Genomic DNA, 22,866 nt, shown 5'->3' on the forward strand with positions numbered 1-22,866 from the left:
GGTGAGCAGGGATGCCTGTAGTCTGTGCCAGGCTCCAGCAGAGTGGAGAGGCCAGCCCTGCTGTGGAGCAGAGAGCCCTGCCCAGCTCAGAGATCATGCTGGGATGCTGGGGGAATCTGATTTAACTTGAACCAGCAAGGGGTCTGGGACAAACATTGCATAAATAAGTTTGACCCAAATCAGTTAAGTCTGATATTACATTCAACCAAATTTCTCTCAAATCGGTTTCAGCCATTTTCAAACTGCTTTATGCGCACTGAACAACTGTTCTGTTACAGGTTTAAACCAGTTTCTGATCACTTAAACCAGTTTATGTCTAATGTCTGCCCCAGCCTTAACCCCCCCCCACAAGTATGCCCTTCCCCCAATCATTAGAATTACAAAACAATACATTTACAGTCTTGTTAGTTGTTTCATAGTGTTTGAAAAAATAATACCTTCCCACTTCTCTAGCTTTTTTTTGCAATCACAATGAAGAGATTTTCTTTAGATTACATCTGAGATCATTCTGTATTGCAGGATTCTGGTAGTTAGGGTTCTAAGAAACAAACCTCACTACAGGGTCAATTCATCTACATAATTCTTACATTGATCACTATTTACAAGTTACCTGTCCACAATCAGCTTGAAGCAATGTCTCAGATTTGCCTCATGGTTAATTCCTACTTTTAGTATTAAAAGGACAAAAAGGAGAGATTTTTGTGAAAATGGTTGGATACAAGATACTCAGAAGGGTAGCTGTGTAAGCATCAGTCTAAACTTAGAAAACTTAGTAAGTTGTCCTGGTGGGGGGTGCACAATAGTGTCTGCTTCCTGCCAGAAAGGTTGCTGTAAACTGTTTGAGAAGTTCTCCTGATTTCCTGATAGAAAATATTTGCTGGCTTCCCCAGTGCAAATGCACCCTGACTCTTCCTCAAGTGACAGCTCTCACACAGTTTGTAATATGTGTATATTGAATAGCAATATACAGTTGTTAAGAACATCACCAGGACCTAGGTATTCTAAGGATACCCTTGGCATTACCAGGAACTATGATAATCATTGCAGAATTGAGAACCTGAGTCTTGCAGATCTTGCAATTCTGTAACCATCATCTGGGATATTATCATTGTGCCACTAGTTTGTGATATCACTTTGTGTCTTTGTACCATGTTTCAATGTACAGTGTGATGACATTAGACCTGTTGCCATGGCATTTTCAAGGCTTTTTGGCATGCCCTGCTAGAAGAGGTATTTTTATATTAAATGCAAGGTGAAGGACAACCATAAAGTATCCTCTCCTGGCACATTTTCCTTGAACAGAGGAAAATGTGTGCACTTTCCTAGCTAATTCATGATACACCTTCCTCCTGCTTCTATCACTGGGTACTGACTGACACAACCATGACCAAGCAGTGGTTTTCCAATTGTGTTTTGTGGAACCCTGGGATTCTGCAATAGGTCATCAGGGGTTCTTCCAAGGGACTGGGAATAATGGCAAAGAGTACCAGCCATTGCTGGGCCAATTTGCCTGCTCTGCCTCAGTTCACAGGATAGGGGTAGGGGTTCTGTGGCAGAAGCAGTGATATGAAAGGGTTCTGTAATTTTAGGAAGTTTGAAAAAAAAATCACTAAATCTAACAGACACTTCCACTACTAGTAGTTGTATTTTCCACTACTGCATTCTTAACTTTCAGTGCCACCCTGCAATAGCTCTCACTGCTGTATTATAAACTTTTTCCACTGATACAACCAAGGGCACAGAGCTCCCCAAGGTGGAAATTCCACCTGGGAATGTGTTCCAGCATAGCAAGACACCCAGAACTCCAGTCCTTCAGCCAGAAGAACCCTAGAGTATGCAAAATCACTATGGCAAGAGAAAGAATAAAAAGCTTTCTTGATCAGAAAGACAGCTTCTTCTTGGGAGTCCACTTGTACTGTGTAAATGGAAAGCTATTTTGGTCTGTTTTAATCCCCGAAATCAATATATATGCCACATTGCTACCGAAACATACATGCTGTAGGCTGGGTAGCCGCAAAGCATTATCCAGGATCACAGCTTTATCATATGACTGGAAGCAAAGAGTGCATATCTCCTTACAGTATAGATTTCAGAAACTGTAAACTTCCAGAATGACACAAATAGGTAGCCTCCTCTTGATTTAAAAGACAGTCACTAAACTTTTACACTTTCATGACATTTTACAAGCAGTCCTATGGATTGGATGTCCTTTCTACTTGTGACAAATAGAATGAATAGTTTGATGACTAGTGCTGAGTGTTCATAAAACTATGGACTTAGAGAGGTTGATTATATCACAACATTCTGCTAAAAATGCCTTACCTAGTAAAGAGAAGCCAGACCAAAATTCCACATTCAAGTGCATCCAACCTTGGGATGTGTTCAGAGTTGGAAAGCAGGTCAAGATCTGTATTTTGAAAATAGCTCACAGATTTTATAAAGGAATTAAAACTTTAGATCAAAATGCAATTGTGTTTTGGGAAGTTTGAAATGCAGGTTATATATGTTGCAAAATGGAAGTTAGAATTTTGTGCCCCTTTTTTCTCACATCTTGTATTTATGATCAATGTGAACAACAGGATACTAAGCTCAGGATATATTAATGCACATTAATTGAGCAACAGATAAGGGAGAGTACAAAGTGGTCTATTATTTTTTTTCCTCAGTGGGCGTGTCTACAGAAGATCCTTACTGCACATTGGCCTTATAACACTGTGCAGCACAAACTATGCTAATAGCCTACTGTGCAGTGTTATTAGGCTAATGTGCAGTAAGCATTACTAATCATGCACCAGTGCTAATGTGCAGTAACTTTAGGTAATGCACTTTTAGTTAGTCCTTTATTAAGGAAGTAGTAAAATTAAATGCACAGGATCTAAGGCATATTAATGAATGTGTAGATGCACCCAGTGTTAACTATATTAGGACTGGAGCTCTGCTAGGATTATTATTTACTGTTTGTAGCACTGTAGTGGCCAAAGGCCCCTACCATCAAAATTGTAGATTTATCTTAAATGCTAAGATGGCATATTTCACACCTGAAAGAGCTCATAGTTAAAAGAGCAACAAACAATATATATATAAGAGGGAAGAGAGAGATTGTAAGCAAAGTAATGAAACTGATAATAGGTGCACGTCCTGTTAACCCACGTATGTATAAAGCCTGCAAGTTCTGTTTTATGTTTATCAAATTTGATTTAAATAAACCGAATTTCCCCCGTGTTTTATCCCTGAGCCTACCAAAACATGAAGCAAAGCTGTGCTGAACACAACACACAATTAATGTTTTTATTTTTTTCAGATTGACTGGTGACCAGCATCACCACACATGCATGCAGAACTAAATCCAACATTCCTGATCTTGAAGTGCTCTGAAGCTCCTCATTCATAGTTCTGAGAATCCCTACAATCAGAAATCTCATCCAGAAAGACTGTTTCCATTTATAAAGTACTGAATCAATGACTGGGACAAGTTCCAGTTTGAACCTTGACCTTAACCTTTGGTTGAAGCAATAGAGAAGCTACATGCTTGCTCTTAAGGGGCATCTCTTAAATGGGGCATACCAATCGTGCTACCACATAACCAGGAATAAGTGAGGACTCTGATTTCAGGCTGTGTTGTGGTTGTGAAGTGACAATCTGCATTAGAGGAAAGATGTGAAGAAAAGCTTTGTAGCAAGAGAAGCATCTGGAGACCTATTGACTCAAAAGCACTGCCAGACTGTGGTCAGTGGTAAAAAACACCCAGATGTGCAGTACCCCCTAGGTGTATGCAGCATTTCTTCCTGCACTCAGCTCTAAAGAATAGAAGGGTAAGAAGAAGAATCATAGGATAGTAGAATCATAGAAAATTAGGGTTGGAGGAGAAGGTAATCAGGAACACAGTCAGCATGGATTCACCAAGGGCAAGTTATGCCTGACCAACCTGATTGCCTTCTGTAACAAAGTGACTGGCTCTGTGAACGTGGACAGGCATTGGCAACACGTAGGGGATGCACATGAGTGCACATACACCCCCTGAGATTAGCCACTGGTAGCACCTGTGAGCAGTCGCCGCTCGTCCCCCCACCCCTTGCTGCCAACACTGCTGGCAGCATTGCGGGTTGTTGCCGATTACTGGTCAATGCTTGCCGCCCCCCTCCCCCTCACCACCTGTGGGAGCTCCTTGCTCAGCCCACCCCCACTGCAAACACCGCTGCAGCCACCTGCAGAAGCTCCCCACTCGCCTCTGCCATGCCTCTGCCGACGGCACTGCTCCCACTGCCTCCAGGTGGTTGTCGTGCCTCCACCCCCAGTTTCAGGAGGCATGCAACATTCATGCGCGCAGACCAGTGGATGTGGTATACCTCAATTTCTGTGAAGCTTTTCATACAGTTTCTCACAACATTCTTGCAGATAAACTAAGGAAGTATGGGCTGGATGAATGGACTGTAAGGTGGATAGAAAACTAACTGAAGCATTGGGCTTCGAGGGTAGTAACTGATGTCCAGGTGGCAGCCAGTATCAAGTGGAGTGCCCCAGGGTTCAGTTCAGCCAGTTTAGTTTAATGTCTTCATCAATGACCTGAAAGACAGCATAGAGTGCACCCTCAGCAAGTTTGCAGATGATACCAAGCTGGGGAGAGTAGTAGATACACTGGAGGGTAGAGCTAGGAGTCAGAGTGACCTAGACTAATGGGAGGATTGGGCGAAAAGGAAACTCATGAGGTTCAGCAAGGACAAGTGCAAAGTCCTGCACTTAGGACAGAACAGTCCCATGCACAGGTACAGGCTGGGGGCTGAACGTCTGGGCAGCAGCTCTGCAAAAAAGGATGTTGGGGTTAGAGTGGACAATACGATGAATACGAGACAACAGTGAGCCCTTGTTGCAAAGAAGGCTAACAGCATACTGGACTTCATTGGTAGGAGTATTGCCAGGAGGTCAAGGGAAGTGATTATTCTTCTCTATTCAGCACTGGTGAAGCCATATCTAGAGTACTGTGTTCAGTTTTGGGCCCCCTGCTGCAGAAAGGATGTAGAGAGTGTCTTATAAGGCAGTGAGAAAAGTGAGTCCTGTAACTGGTATGGTGGGCTAACCAAGTATATAGTTTGCTTAAAAGGAAAAACAAAAAGACAGTGTGTATTTTGCATTGTCACCCTGGGGAAATGGGGAGATGGGAGCAACCTTGGAATTCATGTTCCAACAACGGGGGATTCCAGAAACTAGCATCTCGCGCAGCCAGTGGAGGATCTGGAGATGGTACGACCGAAGGTCACTGCTGTAATGTCTGAAGGAACCACTTGCCAGGTCATATTACAGGGAGGAAATGTGTAATAAAAACTAGGGGTTACAATTAAAGTTTACTTGATACCAAATCAGATGAGGGGCTGTGTCAATCCTTGGGGGTCTCTGGTAAGAAGAATCCTAGTGGCAACAGTTAAATATTAGAAAAAACTCTCTCACTAGGAGAGTATTAAAGCACTGAAACAGGCTACCCAAGAGAGGTTGTGGATTCTCCATCCTTGGAGGTTTTTTAGACCCAGCTAGATAAAGCTTTGGCTAGGATGATCTAGTTGGGGAGGGTCCTGCTTTGAGCAGGGGGTTGGAGACACCTATCTAACCTTAACCCAGGGACTTTCAACAGGCCTATATCCAGTTTCATACTGGAGTTCTGAGCTCTTGTTAGGGCTTCTGTCAGGCCCAGGCAACAATCACTCTGCCAGCAGTACTCCTCGCTTCTTGGAGCACATGCAGCCCATCAAACAAACAGCAAACCAAAAGCACAGGCAGCTCCAGATCACTTACTTTCCCTGGGCAGGACCTTCTCTTCCCCTTCCTCCTCTTGCTCCTAGCAAACTTCCTATAAACTGCTTACCCTGTTTGCAGCCCCTGGTCACAGGCTCCCTGGTCATGCCAGGAGTCTCCTTTTACACCCAGAATCATAGAAATCATTGAAAAGTAGGGCTGTAAGAGACTCAAAAAGATCATCTAATCCTGCCCCCTGTTCAAAGGAGGATCACCCCCATCTCAGTTGTTCCATATAAGTACTCATCTAACCTAAAACTACATAATCAACTCTGTCACACAGCTATGAGGCTTAGTGCCCAAAAAACCCCAAGGGCACCCTAACCTGCTACAGCAAAAGAAGGAGGACAGGGTTTGTCAATGTCTTGCTATAAGGGTTGTTAAAATGTATTTGACAACCATGCCCCCCCACTGTGGAGGAGCCATATTGACTGTTTCTCTCTAGAGCCATATTGGGTCAGCCATAGGTCCATCTATCCCATTATCATGTATTGCACAGTGGCAAAGAGTAGATGTTAAAAGGAAGAGTATATCCAGACTGATCCAGCCTCTCTCTTTCCTTGTAGGCCTCTGAATGCTAAAAGCTATAAAGTCCTAAAAGAATCATAGGACATTAGGGCTGGAAGGAACCTCAGGATTACCTAGTCCAGTCCCCTTCTCAAGACAGGATTGTCCCTGACTAATTCAACCCAGGCAAATGTTTGTCTGAACTGCTCTTCAAAACTTCCAAGGATGGAGATTCCACAACTTCTTTAGGCAGCCTGTTCCAGTGCTTGACAACCTTCATAATCACAAAGTTCTTCCTGACCACCTTAAATTTCCCCTGCTGCCATTTGAGGCCATTTTTCCTGGTCCAGTCCCTTACAGCCACAGAGAAAAGCTCATCTCCATCCTCTCTCTAACGCGCCCTTCAAGTATTTAAAGACTGTTATCAAATTCCTCCTTATTTTTCTCCAGACTAAGTAATTCTGATTCTTTCAGCCTTTCCTTATAAATCATGCTTCCCAGGCCTCTAATAATTTTTATCACTTTTTGGTTGGATCTTTGCAATCTGTCCCCATCTTTAAGTGTGGGGCCCAAAACTGGATGCAGTGCTGAATGGACCAGAAGAATCACTTACCATCATTTGCAAGTGATACTTCTGTCAATACAACCCAGGATGCTGTTAGCTTTAAAAAAACAAACAAAAAAAACCAAACCAAAACAAAAAAAAATCAAGAGCACACTATTGGCTTATATTCAGCTTATGGCCCACTGTAACCCCCAGGCTTTCTCTGCCATCAGCAGCCTAACCCATTATTCTACAATCTGTATCTGTACATGCAATGATTTTGTCCCAAGTACAGGGCTTTCCACTTGTGATCACTGAAACTTAGCTGATTGTATATCATTTTTTCAGTTTATTCAGGTCATTCTGGAACCTAGCCCTATCCTCTGGAATGTCTGCACCTCCACCTAACTTGCTGTCACCTGCAAATCTGCTAGGCATACACTCATCCCCATCATCCAAATAAGAAAGATCTTAAAAAGTACTGAACCAAGGACAGAGCCCTGGAGAACTCTACTTGATACTACCTCCCAACTAGATACTACTCATTTGGCATGATGATCCATGATGATGTATCCACCTTATTGTATGTTCATCTACCATAGTCTGTATTTCCTTAGCTTGTTAAGGAGAATGTCATGAGAGATAGTATTAAAAACCTTGCTAAAGTCAAGGTATATCATTATCCACTGCTCTCCCTCCCCACCCACTGAGCCTATCACATTATCTTAGAAGGAAATCAATTTGGTTATTAATGATTTATTCTTGGTGAATCCATGTTGGGTCTTTCTGACATGGATCACCTTGTTCTCCTTGAGGTGCTTCAAAATAGATTCTCTGAGGACCTGCTCATTGATCTTTCCAGGTACTGAGGTGAGGCTAATTGGTCTGTAATTTCCCGGATCCTTCTTTTTCCCCTTACTTAAGGAAGGGTACTATATTTGCCCTTTTGCACTCATCCTGGACCTCACCCAACATCCACGAGTTCTCAAAAATGATAGCCAGTGGTCGCATCTACACAAAACACTGACTGCACATTCATTACTGTGCAGTCATTTAGTGATTGTTTATCATTTTACTTGTTTATACAAGTACTAAATGACTGCACAGTAACCAGAGTTGATGTGCAGTAGCATTGCCGAATGGCTTTTTCATGACACTGACTGCACAGTAACTCATTACGTGACAAGCTACTGTGCAGTCAGTGTCTCGTGTAGATGTACCCAATGGCTCTAAAATTACCTCAACTAATTCCTTCAGTGCTGCAGGGTGTATTCCATCCAGTTTTGCCAACTTGAAGACATTCAACTTCTCTAAATAGTCCCTATCCTGTTCTTTCAGTATGCTAGGCTGCTTATCTTCTTCCCTATTGCTGCCAACTGTGCTCTTCATTTGGTAACTGACTTTATTCAAGAAGACTAACATAAAAGGCATTAAATAGTTCAGCTGCCTTTATCATTTCTAACTAAACTAGGTTGCCTTCTTCATTCTCATAAGGGACATCTGGTTTATTTTGGTTTTCCTTACTTTTAATGTACTTGTAGAATCCATTCTATGTCCATTGCCAGTTATCTCTCAGGCCATGCCTTGGCCTTCCTAATTGTCTTCCTGTATGCCTGTGCAATACTCTAATACACTTCCCTAATAATATGACCAAGTTCTCACTTGTTGTAGGATTCCCTTTTGATGTTAATTTAATGAAGAGACTGCTGTCTAGCCAGGTCAGTCTCCTGTTGCATTTCCCATTCTTCTGTCACATCAAAACAGCTTGCTCCTGCACCCTTAATATAGCCTCCTGTGGGTCCAGGACCCCGGATCTGCCTGCCGGATGACAGGAGGCTGCTGCTGCTGGCAAGTGACAGTTTTGCTTGTTAGCTCCTTGAGTTTCAGTTTCCCAGAAACCTCTACACCTATCTCCTTGAAACTTGGCAGGCTTCATACGCTCAGAAGGGGCTACCATCCCTGCAAGTCTAGAAATGACAAAGTTATAAGCAGTTTCATGCTTCCCCATTATAGCCTATGGGTGAAACATTGAAACAGTGAAATTGTTTTGATGAAATGAAATGGAACAGTGCTTTTGAAATGAAACAAAACTCAAAATGAAAAGCTGTTCTGTCGAAATGGAAGTTGGAGCAGAATGATGCCATTTCACACAGCCCTATAAGATAACACTTTAGAGTTTCTCTAGAGCAGAGATTTTCAATCAAGTTTCTGCAGCACCCTGGGATGCCATGACATCCGTTTAAGGTTACTGTGGGGTACTACACATTGTTAGGTGGGCAAACACCTAATGCAATTCACAAGATAAATGAAGAGATTTCAAATAGAAACCCAGAGTGCCAATAACATCTGACTTGTTGTGGTCTTTGAGATTTTGCCACAAAACAATTGCTCTAGTATTTTCCATAGACAAGAAATGAATGAAAGCTAAGAGCTGGCATTTTCCATACTTCTGCAAGTAACTAAACTTACAGATACCTTGTATATACTACCCTGCTCAGTCTAGATACATCTGTTTCTTTGTGCTCTGAGCGGCCCCTTTCACAACTGGGCTTCAGTGCAGGAGGTCTCAACATGGAAGATTTGAGTCTCAAAAGGCTGGGACCACTGCTTTAGAGAAGTACTATATTTTTGCTTAAGCTTCTTACTCTTTCATTTTTTTCTTTGTATCCCTCCTTTTAAATCTCTATTATACATCACGGACACCAACAAAGGAAACATCAGCTGACCAATGGTCAGTGATGACATGGTAAAAAGACACTTGGAGGGACTGGCTGTATTCAAATCACCAGGATTGGAGGGACTCCACCCATAGATAATGAAGGAATTAGCGGGGCTTATAGCTGATCTACTGGCAAGAATACATGAGCGCTCATGGTGCTTGGGTCAAGTTCTGGAGGATTGGAAGAGGGCTAATGTCATCCCAATTTTTAAGAAGAAGAGGAAGGAGAACCCGGGGAACTATAAACCAGTCAGCCTTACAACTATATCCCTGGGAAAATCCTATAAAAAATTATCAAGGAGCACATCTGTGGGATCCTGCTAGCTCATGTGATGCAGAGGGGTAACCAACATGGGTTCTTAGCAGGCTGGTCTTGCCTGACTAACCTAGTTTCCTTTTATGACAAGGCCACCAATTGTTTAAATGCAGGAGTTGAGGTGGATGTTATCTATCTGGACTTCAAGATATCCCATAGCATCCTTATAAATAAACTGAGGGGATTTGCCTTGGATGATTACACGGTAGACTGACTAGCAAATTAGCTCAAGGGTCACACTTGGAGGGTGGTAGTAGATAGGTTGGTGTCAACTTGGAAAGATGTATGCAGTGGTCTCCCTCAGGGATCAGTTCTGGGGCTGGTGTTGTTCAATATCTTCATCAGTGATCTGGATAAGGGGGTGGGAAGCACCCTGTCCAAATTCATGGACAATACAAAATTATGGGGTGCAGCTAACACCCTGGAGAGGAGTACCCAGATCCAGGCTTACTTAGACAGGTTGGGGAGGTGGGCAGAGAGCAACAGGGTGCAATTCAATAAGGACAAGTGCAAGGTGCTGCATCTAGGGAGGTAGAACTGCTATCATACCTACAGGCTGGGGGGCAATCTTCTCAGCTCCACTGAGGCAGAAAGAGATATTGGAGTCACTGTTGACTCCAGGATGAACATGAGTCACCAATATGATAAAGCAGTTGGCAGAGCCCATCGCACCTTGTTGTGCATCCATATGTGCTTCACAAACAGGTCCAGGGAAGTGATTCTCCCCCTCTATGCAGCACTGGTCAGACAGCAGCTGGAGTACTGTGTCCAGTTCTGGATGCTGTAGTTCAAGTAAGACGCGGACAACCTCAAGAGGGTCCAAAGAAGAGCCACTCGCCTGATTAGAGGCCTGCAGGGAAGGCCCTACGAGGAAAGGCTAAGGGACCTTAACCTCTTCAGCCTCTCCAAGAGAAGGCTGAGAGGGGGCTTTGTGGCAGTGTACAAATTCATAAGGGAAGAGCAACACGAAGTAGGCAATGATCTATTCAGCAGGGCACCCCCTGGAATGACAAGGAACAATGGCCATAAGCTACTAGAGAGAAGGTTTAGGCTGGACATTAGGAAAAAGTTCTTCATGGTCAGGGTTGCCAGAATCTGGAACAGAATCTGCTCACCCCATCCTTGGGGGTCTTCAGGAAGAGACTGGACAGGCACCAAGCTGGGATCACATGACCCCAGGGTCTTTCCTTGCCTGCTAGGGACAAGGTGTTGGACTAGATTGCTCACTGATTTCCCTTTTGACTCTATCAATCTATCTGGATCTCAGAATTTTGAGAATTATAGAGACTACTCAACAGTTGGACACTTGCTGGCCTTTTCTGTGAAAACACTAGATTTTGCAGCTGGAGAGCATGGGTGTTTTGGTCTTATTCTTGTAGGTTCACCTGGGTTCAGCTTGTTGCAATGCTTGCACTTTCAGTGTTGAAAAAAAATTTAATCTACCACAAGTTTTTCCTTATCACCAGCCTTTGACACCTGTAGGGCTTGGTGGTACTCTCCCTTGTGGGTTTTGGAGGTAAGAGGTCTTCTGGAGTCCCTCGGTATACACAGACTGTGGCTGGTGTAAACTGCAGTATAGGTGTAGGGATACAGAAGCTAGCTTCTTAGCAGGGTAAACGAATCCATGTTGAGCTCCAAGCTACTGCAGCTATGCTTCTTCTAGTACATATGCTTCCAGATAGTTTGTGTCTCTCTACCCTATTGCAGTCTAGACATACCCTCTTTTTCCATCTGAGTACAACTGGGCTTCAGTGCAGGAGGTCTCAACTCCGGTTTCAATACCAGTGTTGTCTGTGAGTGCCAACAGTGGCATGGAACCTTTTCTTTATGCCATTGCCTTTGTTCTAGTCTTAGGCATTACTTATGTCCTGGGTGAGACCCTGGAATAACCTTTTTTTCCTAGTACCAGGGCTCTACTACTTGTTTCTTCCAGATCTGACAAGACTGTCATAGATTGCTTTAACAGATGAAACCTCAGCCACACATCCTGCAGCTTAAAAGTTCTCACGGAGAATGACAGGCATACTGAGTACTCAGCACGCTTAGTATATGGGACAGAAAAGGCATCTGTTGAGCTTGTCTTTCAACAGAATTAATCCACAGCAGAAAGGGCAAGCATGAGGCCCACAGGGTTGGAATCCATCCTACTAAAATGCTCTGAACGGAGGCAGATGTATAGGGGAGGGGAAGTTGTACAAGGCTGCCCAATTTGAATATAGACAGGCCAAATTTGTTCATGGTTGTTCTTTACATGTGGAAGAGTAGAAGTCTAGAAAGATTTTAGCTGGAGGTAAACAATAGAGAGTTAGACACTGAAAAGGTTTTGTCTCGCTGCCAATGGCAATAAGAGGAAAGAGAAAGAGGGTCACGGTCACCTTGCAGTTATATAGTGCAGGGTGCATATGGGACCAGGACAAAACACTGCTTTTCAAAAGACTCCAGTCTCATACCCAGGAAGAGCATGAATATCTACAGTGGATCCATAGGGAAATAATGCTTACACAATAATTTTCACCCAGAGTGCTATGGCACCCTGGAGTGCTTGAGATTCCTTCAAGGGTGCTGCAGATTGCCATACAAATTAGCACGAGGTGTGCCAACTTGATGCACAAGATTAAAAACAAAAACAAACAAACACAAAAAAAGTTTTCAAATAGGAACTCACATGGTAAAAGCAGTCTGACCTGTTGTGGTCCAAGTTCTTGGCAATAGAAGAATTGCTCTAATATTTTTCTGGAGTCAACAGTGAATGAAAACTGAGAGTTAACATATTCTGAAGGGTGCTGAATGTAAAAAGATTGAGAACCACTGCCCCCTTATATACATGTACATATTTATGTTAGGGTAGGGTGATCTCAAACTTTGTGAAACCATGACCCTGAGTGCTGGATGGCAGCAGCAGGGGACAGGAAAGCTCTCATGCTGCAGCCGCTACTGCCATCCACCACTCTGTGCCACCACCACATGCCACTTAACTGTACCACTGCGCATACCCCCTGGGAAGTCTGCAGCCCCCTTTTAAGTTGCTTGTGACCCCTGTGGGGTCACAACCCACAGTTTGAGACCTCCTGTGCTAGGGGTATATGTCTTTGTGGATCCATTGTAGACATGCCCATCTTTCCTGGGAATGAGACTGGAGTCTTTTGAAAAGCGTGTCTGTTTTTGAAAAGCACATAGATAACTGTGAACACAGGGAAAACACATCTCTCTCTCTCTCTCTCTCTCAGCCCAAGAGTCAGGCCACACCCTCATTTTCATTCTAATGCTTCCCTCTAGAGACTTGTATCAACAGAGGAATGACCCTATCTCTTCAGGGTCCCTACCTTGTGAAACTAAGGTTGTTAACCTAATTAAATTGCTAATATGCTGGTAACTTGTGTTTACCGGATAGGGCACTGTTCTCAAAGTGGTTTAGGAACAATGGTTAATTAATCCTCATGACAACTCTGTGAGCTATACTATCTTCCTTTTCCAGGTGATGCAACTGGAGGCCTTAACAGTCTTGGCCATGTTGGAGCTCCTTTGAGAGTGTAAGGGGTGCCTGTGATCACTGCTACACTTTTGAAGTAAAGCATACTTGTGTCTTTCGACTGCAAGAGCTCCAGAGAAGGGAGGGGCTATGAGCCTGTTCTGACCTTTTCTTCTCTTAGGGAACTTAGGGCTGCTGTTCTTGGAATGCAAAGATCATTTTTGTGCCTGGCTTCCAAACAGTGGAAAAGAAGGCTGGCTCCTTGGGGTAATTTTGCATTGGGATGGGCAAACATCTGACCAGAGATAAGGTGCTAAGGCCATAAGATAAGCCAAAAGCAAACTATGGTAATAGGAGTTCCTGACTCCCATTCCTACCCTCAGACCTCCTGGCCATGTTGGTTTCTCCTATGCAATGTGGAGAAAAAGAGGAACTAACAACAAAGTCCCAAAGAAATAAAAACTCACCTCTTGTCTTTCTAACAGAGAACATGAACATTCAGTTATATTCCATTAAAGGCAAAACTTTTCTATGTATTATGAATCTATAAACCTAACTTGAACATGAGCACACAGCACAAGGTATGCAGATGACACATACTGTAAATAAACTTTAGAAGGCAGCAGGTGCTCTAGTTCCTAGATGACTGAATGCAATTGTTTTCTAGTGAGCTGAGCACTTAAAAAGTATTTGTGCAATCTTGCCAAAAAATACAAACTGTGCCATTTTTATTTTTAGATGCAGACTTCCTCAGGGAAGAAATTACCGAGTAAATGATTATGCCACAGAGTAAATTAGAACTACCTACCCATGCACTGCTTGCCCTTCTCAGTGCCATGGGTTTAGTAAAAGGCTTATGTACCCACCAGGCCAGAGGTATCATAGCCATGGAGGAGGATGCCCATGTTACACTAGTTTTAAAAACTTACCAATAGCTGAACTTGCTTTAAAGTGTCTTTCAAAATTTTTTACCTCCTATACATGAACAACTGGTGCCTCCTGGGACTGGGTGGGCACCCGCAAACACCAGCAGCCATGTCGGCAGTGGCCAATCTCGAGGGGGGGGGGGTACATGCCCCCTTGTGCCCTCCCTACATGTCAGCTATGTTCCTTTAGAGTCAAATGCTAAGAAATATCAGCTTTAAATGCATCAGTGATCCACAGTTCTCTTGATTTCAACTGAAATTAGGCCTTCAGTAGATAGGAACCTTGCTGTTTCTTTAATACTTTGTAACATAATTTGTTAGAATTAATAGCAATGACTTAAAAAATATTATTGGACTATAGAGCTTTGCATCTAGTGAGCATAGACATTTTTGCTGACAGATGTGAAAAAATAAAACAACTGCTTTACTGGTTGGATAGATATCTGGCTGGGGTATTATAATCCCAGCACTTGTTCCTGCCCAGGGCAGGGAGTTGGTCTTGATCTGTTTATGTCCCTTCTGACCCTAGAGACCATGAAACTGGAAAAGGAAGCATGTTAGTTTAACCTGGCTCCCCAGCATCTATATAGATCAGATGCTTCAGCAAGGCTTTTTGGCACTTTTATGTAAAGCTGATTAGATAAAAGTGCCAAAAAACCCCACCAAGCATGCAACCTATACAGACATTGGGTGAGCCAGGTCAAACTAATGTGATGCCTCTTCTGGGCATGTGCTGTGCTTGGTGCAGAAGCATGCCAGGCTTAAAAGTAAAGCACTGTTTTGGTTTGTTTTTTCATGTCTGTAAGCAACCTTTAATGGTAAACTTTTCTCTGAAATGCTTCTCCAAGGTTAGGAATTTAAATATTTCCTTTACTGTTTCCCCTCACATTTCATACAAGTTATAGGGCCGACAGTGGAGAATTTAAAAAATATTGAGATAACAGTCAGGCATGGCTGTGTTTTATCTTTCTTCGGGAAACAGAAACTGTATTATACAATACCCAGTCACAGTTTCTGTTAAGGTTTTGTTTATAAAGGGTTAATAAACACTTAATAGATGTTATGTTGTAAACATAAGTAGCAGGGGTTGTAGATGGATATAATCATATGAAAAGAAGTTATTATAAATAGTTATAATCCAGGAACACAAACAATAGGGCTGTACAAAATTTTGATGGGTGTTTCATTTTGAAGAGATTTTGACGCATTTCAAACTCAAAACAGCGAAATCCAAGTGAACAAAAGGCTTTGAACCAGCTTCAAAATGAAATGAGGGCACTTGAAATGTTTTAAAAGTTTCTAAACATTTCAAGTATCAAAGCAGCCCTGTGGCAGGAGGTGGAAGAGAGCCAGGGCTGTGCTCCGAGTGGCTCCGCCAGCCCCACGGAGCTCAGGCTACCCTCCCAGCACTTCTGGACTCCTCCCGGAGGTGCAGGCCCCCAGATCTGCACGTGGGATGCCAGCAAGTGACATGAGTTTTGCTTTCAGCAGTTTGGAGGTGCAGTTTTCCAGAACTCCCTGCGCCAGGCATCATGCCCTCAGAAGGGGCTACCATCTATGCAATTTTCATCCGAATCAGGCAAGAAATGACAAAGTTGTAGGCATTTTCATGGATTCCCCAGTATAGTCTATGGGCAAAATGTCAAAATGCATCAACACTGTTTCGACAAAATGGAACAGTGCTTAAAAACAAAAAGAAAAGGTGAAACAAAACATTGTCCTTTCAAAACATCAAAATGGAAGTTGAAATGGCGCTGCTTCGCACAGTCCTAATAAACAACCTATTGACTTGTTGGATTTTTAAATAACTGATTAACCATGTATTAGATTTAGACTATCTGTTTATCATTTATTAACCATTTTAAAACATTTTTCGGTGGAAGTTTAAAATAAGGTAAAAGTCCCTGTCTGGGAGACCTCCCTGGTAGCCGAAGAATCAGGCCCAGCACTGAAATCTTATGTTTTAATTGTGCTATAACTAGTCAAGAATCAGAGCTGAGGAAAGCGTTTGCATGGAAAGTTGCAATCACCTAAGGGGCTTTGCAGTTTGTTAGATGTTAGGACAGAACCTTACTCCTTTTACTCACATGATTTCTTCTGGGTCTTTTTCTGCAACCAGGCTGAATGTCACTTGCCACATCAGAATTCCTTACATTTTTCAAGATTTTCTGTGTGACTGCTTATGTGCTTCCAAGCAGTCCCTCCTGGGACACCCAAAAAATCTTGCACGAGCTCATACTGCTTGAGCTAAGGAAAAGTCTGGTAGCTGGCAGCTGTAAATGGCTTGTTCACCTTTTATGGAGCTTAGCCACTAGAGGGGCACAAAGATCCACATTGTTCTAGGACGAATAAGATTATTTTTAAGGTCAACAGCAAAGCTTCCTTTGAACATCCAAGAGGCTTACTATTGAGCTGTGCTGCTCTAATGAGGAAAGAGAAGCTACTTTCCAGGAACTGTAGTTCAACAGCAACAACTTCAACTTGGCTGGGCTAACTGAAACCTGGTAGGACCCTACTCACAATTGGGTGGTAGGCATTGAAGGTTATAGGTTGCACAGACGGGATAGAGTGGGGGAAAAAAGAGGGGGTGTTGCTCTTAATGTTGAAGAGCAATATACAACTTCTATAATCCAGATGGGATCAGAGGAGGGCCAAATGAGGTACTGTGGGTTAGGATACAAGGGGATCAAGGGGAAAGGAACTTGGTAGTCGGGGGTCTACTACAGACTGCCACACCAGGAGAATGAGCTAGACCTGGAATTCTCTGGGCAGCTCTCAGAGACTGTATAGTCAAGAGATACGGTTGTCATGGGTGACCTAAACTACCCTGACATCCGCTGGGAGGAGCAGTCAGCCAGAACTAATCATTCATGTAGGTTCTTAACCTGCATACAGGACCTCCACCAAATGCAGAAGGTATACAATCCCACTAGGGGTAAATGCCTTGCTGGACTCAGTGCTGGCTATGGGGGACAACCTGGTGGGGGATCTGCAGGTACAAGGCAAGCTAGGGGATAGTGACCATCGGTTGACTATCCAGCAAAGGGTGGGAAAAGTAACCAGTGGGCAGAAGTGCTAGACTTCAGAAAGGCTGACTTCAGTGTGCTTAGGAGCTTAGTTAGTGGGGCATTAAAGCTCAAGACCACTGACAAAATGGGGGTCCAGGAAGGGTGGTCATTCCTCAAGGAAGCGTTCCTTCAGGAACAGAAGGAGGCAATCCCACTGTGTAGAAAAGGGGTAAAGGGGCCAAGAAACCCTCCTGGCTGAACAGGGAAATCCAGGAAAGCGTAAGGGCAAAAAAGGGGGCATACAGGCTGTGGAAGCAGGCGGGTAGATACCACGGAGGAGCATACCTCCTTGATCCACACTTGCAGGGAATCAGGTTAGGAAGGCCAAAGCAGCATTAGAACTCAGGCTTGCGACAAAAATTAAGGTCAACAAAGAGTCTTTCAAGTATATAGGAACCAAAGAGGTGCAGAGCAGCATTGGACCTCTGCAAGATAGACAAGGGCAGCTGGTGACAGATAGAAGGGACAAAGCAGAGTTCTTCAATGAGTTTTTTGTCTCTGTATTCTTGAACTTGATTCTAGACAAATCTCCCAAATGCATTAATGACAGAAGCAGGAGAAACAACAGTCCACCAACTGTCAGCACCGACTTAGTAAAGAGACACTTGGAGGGGCTGGATGTATTTAAATCAGGAGGACCGGATGAGCCAGTGTCATAACAGAGCCACTGGCATGAATGTTTGAGCACTCGTGGTGCTCAGGTGAGGTCCCAGAGGACTGCAAGAGGGCCAACGTGGTCTCTTTTTTCAGGAAGGGGAGGAAGGAGGATCTGGGTAACTATAGACCAGTTAGTCTCACCTCTATCCTTGGGAAAACCCTTGAAAAAATTGACAAAGAATTACATTTGCAAGAGTCCAGAGTGTAATATAATGCTGAAGGGCTACCAGCATGAGTACATAGCAGGTAGCTCCTACCTGACTAACCTTGTTTCTTTCTATGACCAGGTCACTAAATGCTTAGATGCAGGAGCCAAGGTAGATGTCATGTACTTGGACTTTAAGAAGGTCTTTGACACGGTATCTCATCCTATTCTTATAAACAAATTGAATGGCTGTGCCACAGACAATTACACAGTCATGTGGGTGGCAAATTGGCTTAAGGGTCATACCCAGAGAGTGTTGGTGGACAGCTTGAAAGATGTGGGGAGCAGGGTCTCCCAAGGCTCAGTCCTTGGGCTGGTGCTGTTCACTATTGTCATCGGTGACCTGGATGTGGGTGTGAGAAGCACTCTGTCCAAATTCACAGATGTCACCAAACTGTAGGGCGAAGCAAACACACTGATGGGAAGAAACCGAATCTGGGCAGACCTGGACAGGTTAGAGAAGTGAGCAGAGAACAATAAGATGCAGTTCAACAAGGACAAGTGCAAGGTGATGCACCTAGGGAGAGGGAATCACCAGCACACCTATAGCCTAGGGGATAACCTTCTCAGCAGCACAGCAGCAAAAAGAGATCTTTACAATGTAACCAATAGGGATATATTCCAAGACCTTGACTTACCTAAGGGATAGCCAGCACGGGTTTGTTGTGGGTAGGTCTTGCTTGACCAATCTCATTTCCTTCTACGGCCAAGTGATCTATCACCTGGAAAAGGGAGAAGAGATTGATGTTATATATCATGACTTCAAAAAAGCCTTCGATCTGGTATCCCATGATCACCTCTTGGCGAAACTGGCCAATTGTGGCCTTGGGTCCACCACAATCCACTGGCTGGAAAATTGGCTCCATGGTCAGACCCAGAGGGTAGTAATTGATGGCAATCACTCATCATGGTGCCCTGTGACCAGTGGGGTCCCCCAAGGTTCTGTCCTTGGACCCATATTATTCAACATCTTCATTAATGATGTGGACATTGGAGTTAGGAGCGGACTGGCCAAGTTCGCCGATGACACCAAACTTTGGGGCAAAGCATCCACACCAGAAGACAGGGGGGTGATCCAGGCTGACCTGGACAGGCTCAGCAGATGGGCAGATGAAAACCTGATGGTGTTTAACACCAAAAAATGCAAGGTTCTCCATCTTGGGAAGAAAAACCTGCAGCATCCTTATAGGCTTGGTAGTGCAATGCTGGCTAGCACTACAGAAGAAAGAGACTTGGGGGTCATCATTGACCACAAGATGAACATGAGCCTGCAATGCGATGCTGCGGCTACTAAAGCGACCAAAATGCTGGCTTGCATCCATAGATGCTTCTCAAGCAAATCCCGAGACATCATTCTCCCCTTGTACTTGGCCTTGGTGAGGTGGCAGCTGCAGTACTGTGTCCAGTTTTGGGTTCCACAATTCAAGAAGGATGTGGAGAAGTTTTAGAGTCCAGAGAAGAGCCATGCGCATGATCAGAGGTCAGGAAAACAGACCTTACGATGACAGGCTGAGAGATATGGGGCTCTTTAGCCTGGAAAAGCGCAGGCTCAGGGGTGATCTGATGGCCACCTATAAGTTTATCAGGGGTGACCACCAGGATCTGGGGGGACATTTGTTCACCAGAGCACCCCAATGGATGACAAGGTTGAATGGTCATAAACTGCTGCAAGACCATTTCAGGCTGGACACAAGGAAGAATTTCTTTACTGCCCGAGCCCCCAAGGTCTGGAACAGTCTGCCATCGGAGGTGGTTCAAGCACCTACATTGAACACCTTCAAGAGTAAATTGGATGCATATCTTGCTGGGATCCTATGACCCCAGCTGACTTCCTGTCCTTGGGGTGGGGGGGCTGGACTCGATGATCTTCCAAGGTCCCTTCCAGCCCTAATGTCTATGAAATTTTTGAAACCCCCAGACCCATTTCTACCTCTTTTACAAGGCAATTTTGGTACTTGCCAACATCAGACAGTACACACAAGTACAGGGCACTATCATAATGGGGATGGCAACTATAGAACATGTATCATAGACAATGAGCAAGGAGCACAGATCCTCACAGAAGACTATATTTTGGTGCTCATCACTCCCACAGTGCACCACACAAAGCAGTTGATTGTGGGTTTCCACCACACAGATCACATAAGAGTGAAATTACCTCGCATATAAATAATATTTTATATAAATAGGGTCATTGCATAAGAGCGAATTCACACATACAGAACCCGCATAAAGCGAGGGAAACCTGTATATAAATTCACCAGAGGGGGGCAGCAGGGAATAGGAGATGCTCCGTTTACCACAGCATGCCTTGGAATAACCAGAAACAGCCACAAGCTGATAGAGAGTAGATTTAGGTTGGATATCAGAAAAAACTTTGCAGTTAGGATTGCCAGATTCTGGAACGAACTCCAAGGGAAGGGGTCCTCTCCCCTACCTTGGGGGTCTTCAAGAAGAGACTGGACAAGCACCTAATTGGGGTCACAGGACCCCAGCACTTCTTCCTGACACTGGCAAGGGGTCAGACTCAATGATCCATTGAGGTCCCTTCTGACCCTAGCATCTGTGAATTTATGAACAAGAGTTGCTTCTGTTTCCAGTCTTTGGATTCATGAACCTGCTCTATAACCTTTTTTCACTGAAAACACTTCTACCACCGATTGTGTATGGTTGCAGCAGTGTAAAGGAAAAGGGTCTGTTGGGCCACTGCTCCTCGTAGGCTAAAGGTTACATTAAAGCCCTCATGGTATTACTCAACAAGTGTACAAACAGCTTCCAGCTTTCTTGGTGATATCTCAAATGCTTACCTAAGGGCTAAGGACAGACATTATAAGTGATCAGAAACTGGTTTAAACCTATAACAGAACAGACATTCAGTGCACATAAACCAGCTTGAAAATGGGTATTGCTGGTTTAACTGATCTGGGTCAAACTGGTTATGCAATGTCTGCCCCAGACCCCTTCCGGGTTTAACTTAAACCAGAGTCCCCCAGCATCCCAGATGCTTTGCAACCCTGGGTGGGGCTCTCTGCTCCAGAGAGCTGGCCTGGCCCCACCCCTCTGCTTCCTGGCTAGAGCTCCAACAGAGACAGCAGGCACAGCAATGTCTGCCTGGCTTCCCTGTACCTCCTCCCCCGACCATTCTCTGCTCAAGTAGGGATGCCTCCCTCAGTCCCTCCTCCCACTGTGTGTGGTATGCTAGCTAATGGTGAGAGGTGTCTGTGTAAGGCAGACAGGTCAAAAGCAGAGAGGACAGTGTCCATTTGGGACTTTTGGGAGCTAATCAACAAGTCAGTTTGTAATGTCCCTCTGTTCCTTCCTTGGAAAAAGAGGTTTAAGAAGAGCTTGAACTAATGAGAGGCTTTTGTTTTGTTTTGATGAGGTGCTAAATGCTGTGTTACTCCCTCTAACTCCCTGCTGGCTCCTTCCCTAGTCAGGAGCAGCGAGAGAGGGGAACCCTTCCCTAAACAGAGGTCCTGCCAGGGCCTGGCCACATCCCCCTTCTGTGAAAGGGAAGGGAAGAGAAGGTTGCTCTAGCACACCCTGCCACCGGCTTCTAGCCTGAGCCACTGCAGGCATATGCCTGCATCTCTTCCGACCAGAGGGGATGTCTGTATGGTTACAAACCAGTTTGGCCTAGCCAGGTTAGATTAACCTGCGAAGATTGAATCAATTCAGGCTTAGGCTTTTTGAATGTCTGTCCCTAGCTGAGGAGAAATGGCACTATTATCAACATCTCCTGGCATGTGCAGGATGCATCTGTCACTGAGTATGTAAACTCAGCCACAGTTAGCTCCAAGGCACTACTGTCCTACCCATGGAAAATATTTCTATCACCAACCCCAATACAAAAAGGCAAATAGGTCTCCAACTGATGGAAGCTGCATGCTGAAATTACTGAGGAGTGGTTGTTTGATCAAATCAGCTCCTTTAGGTCTTTCTTTCGACCCACACTCAGCCTTCTTGCGGTGGAGGACGTACTAGGGTCAGGACTTGCCTCTAACTCTCTGGCCCCCATCATTTGGCCTCTGGCCCAAACTACAGCCGCAGGCATTCACAAACATACCTTGGCTTCTTCCCCACACATGGGATTTCTACTATGCCCACTCTAGGGCTCTACACCATGCTTCACCCTGGGGTCTTTCTCTCATCCTCACAATCAACTACTCACGGGGCTGGCCCTTGCGCTGCTCTTCAGGCTTACTCCCAATTCAGCCCTACTCAGCATGCCCCTGGGACTGCTCTTCAGGCCTATTACCTGTTCAGCCCTACTCATCCCAGCATCATGCACTGCCCTTCAGGCCTACTCCCATTCAACCCTACTCTGTGCAGGGCCACACAACTCTGACCTCTTCCCTGGGGCTATACATCCATCCCTTCCCTGGGAATACTACCGCCCACCTCTCTGGGGCTGCACTTCTATGTCCTCCTGGGGTCTCTGAGGTCTCAATCCCCTGTGGGCTCAGGTGGCCTCGGCCATGCCTGGCCCCACTTGCTAGATGTAACCCACCCAAAGATGATGGCCAGGGATTATTAAGGCACCCCAGCCCACCTTTCACCAGGGTGGTAACTGGCCTGGCATTTCCTGGGGTCTCCCATGCCACTAGGAGCCCCACCAAGCCACCCAGCCTCAGCAGGGTGCAGTTTTAGGTCATGCCCAGGACCAAGAGC

Source organism: Crocodylus siamensis, chromosome 2 (assembly GCF_052110815.1).
Source record: "Crocodylus siamensis isolate JL-2025a chromosome 2, ASM5211081v1, whole genome shotgun sequence".
NCBI classification, from domain to species: Eukaryota; Metazoa; Chordata; order Crocodylia; family Crocodylidae; genus Crocodylus; species Crocodylus siamensis.